Below are 2,500 nucleotides of genomic sequence, written 5' to 3' on the forward strand. Positions count from 1 at the left end.
TTACCACACCTCTCTGTGCTTTACAATGCTTCCCTATGCTTTACCAGACCTCTCTGTGCTTTACAATGCTTCCCTATGCTTTACCAGACCTCTCTGTGCTTTACAATGCTTCCCTATGCTTTACCAGACCTCTCTGTGCTTTACAATGCTTCCCTATGCTTTACCAGACCTCTCTGTGCTTTACAATGCTTCCCTATGCTTTACCAGACCTCTCTGTGCTTTACAATGCTTCCCTATGCGTTACCAGACCTCTCTGTGCTTTACAATGCTTCCCTATGCTTTACCACACCTCTCTGTGCTTTACAATGCTTCCCTATGCTTTACCAGACCTCTCTGTGCTTTACAATGCTTCCCTATGCTTTACCAGACCTCTCTGTGATTTACAATGCTTCCCTATGCTTTACCAGACCTCTCTGTGCTTTACAATGCTTCCCTATGCTTTACCAGACCTCTCTGTGCTTTACAATGCTTCCCTATGCTTTACCAGACCTCTCTGTGCTTTACAATGCTTCCCTATGCTTTACCAGACCTCTCTGTGATTTACAATGCTTCCCTATGCTTTACCAGACCTCTCTGTGCTTTACAATGCTTCCCTATGCTTTACCAGACCTCTCTGTGCTTTACAATGCTTCCCTATGCTTTACCAGACCTCTCTGTGCTTTACAATGCTTCCCTATGCTTTACCAGACCTCTCTGTGCTTTACAATGCTTCCCTATGCTTTACCACACCTCTCTGTGCTTTACAATGCTTCCCTATGCTTTACCAGACCTCTCTGTGCTTTACAATGCTTCCCTATGCTTTACCACACCTCTCTGTGCTTTACAATGCTTCCCTATGCTTTACCAGACCTCCCTGTGCTTTACAATGCTTCCCTATGCTTCACCAGACCTCTCTGTGCTTTACAATGCTTCCCTATGCTTTACCAGACCTCTCTGTGCTTTACAATGCTTCCCTATGCTTTACCAGACCTCTCTGTGCTTTACAATGCTTCCCTATGCTTTACCACACCTCTCTGTGCTTTACAATGCTTCCCTATGCTTTACCAGACCTCTCTGTGCTTTACAATGCTTCCCTATGCTTTACCAGACCTCTCTGTGATTTACAATGCTTCCCTATGCTTTACCAGACCTCTCTGTGCTTTACAATGCTTCCCTATGCTTTACCAGACCTCTCTGTGCTTTACAATGCTTCCCTATGCTTTACCAGACCTCTCTGTGCTTTACAATGCTTCCCTATGCTTTACCAGACCTCTCTGTGATTTACAATGCTTCCCTATGCTTTACCAGGCCTCTCTGTGCTTTACAATGCTTCCCTATGCTTCACCAGACCTCTCTGTGCTTTACAATGCTTCCCTATGCTTTACCAGACCTCTCTGTGATTTACAATGCTTCCCTATGCTTTACCAGACCTCTCTGTGCTTTACAATGCTTCCCTATGCTTTACCAGACCTCTCTGTGCTTTACAATGCTTCCCTATGCTTTACCACACCTCTCTGTGCTTTACAATGCTTCCCTGTGCTTTACCAGACCTCTCTGTGCTTTACAATGCTTCCCTATGCTTTACCAGACCTCTCTGTGCTTTACAATGCTTCCCTATGCTTTACCAGACCTCTCTGTGCTTTACAATGCTTCCCTATGCTGTACCAGACCTCTCTGTGCTTTACAATGCTTCCATATGCTTTTTTTTTTTTTTTTTACAAGCTACACGACAGGACTGCTTCACATTCACTGTCAAGAAATGTAAACCGAAGCAGAAAACAACACCATTACAAAGCAAGACGCTAAAAAGCACATCCCGCTCTGTTTGAGGTAATAAAATCCTCCTCCTCCTCATCATCATCGTAATGCCAGGTTCAGTAATGGTAATATTATCTCATGAAGCAGATCATGCACAGCACAGGACACACAGCAATGCCCACACTGCCCTGCCCTGCCCTGAACGCACACAGTATTATTATTATTATTATGCTGATCATCGCTGTGATCACTCCCCTCCTCCGGCACACAAACAGTTAAGTCTGCTTCTTGGCACGCTGTCTGCAAACAGACTTCCAAAAGAAAGAGAGAGAAGGAAAAAAAAAAATCTCTCCTTACATTTCAGGCTCCCGGCCAATGAGAAAAGCCCAGAGCTTCGGGTTCAGCCAATCAGCACGCAGCGTCTGGTTCCCCACAGCCCCTCCAAACCCCCCCTTAAATTACCAAGTTCCTTTGCAGCCCCGATATAGAGCAGACTCTCAGCTTGCAGATATATATAATGATCAGGGGTGCGTGTGTGTGTGTGTGCGTGTGTGTGCGCCTGTGTGTGTGTGTCTTAAACAGGGGGATTCGAGGTTAGAAACAGATATGAGAGAGACAGAGAGGGGGAGAGACAGAGAGGGAGAGAGAGGGAGACTGTTAGCAATTTTCATTCAAGCTGACAGTCTGGCATGTGCTGAATGGCTCTCTCTCTCTCTCTCTCTCTCTCTCTCTCAGTTAACAGCGTGCACCGAGGTAGAGAGAC

General features: G+C 45.7%; 1 protein-coding gene across 1 annotated transcript in view; it reads left to right on the plus strand.

The window, feature by feature from the left end:
- The first annotated feature begins 2,467 nt into the window (after positions 1-2,467).
- Positions 2,468-2,500, plus strand: part of LOC117969966 (coiled-coil and C2 domain-containing protein 1A-like) — a 33,710-nt gene continuing 33,677 nt past the window's right edge. The window contains exon 1 of the mRNA XM_059007003.1: positions 2,468-2,500. This exon is cut by the window's right edge and continues 446 nt beyond it. The gene's annotated coding sequence lies outside the window, so the exon portion shown is untranslated.

This window comes from Acipenser ruthenus, chromosome 34 (assembly GCF_902713425.1).
Source record: "Acipenser ruthenus chromosome 34, fAciRut3.2 maternal haplotype, whole genome shotgun sequence".
In the NCBI taxonomy this organism is placed as follows: Eukaryota; Metazoa; Chordata; class Actinopteri; order Acipenseriformes; family Acipenseridae; genus Acipenser; species Acipenser ruthenus.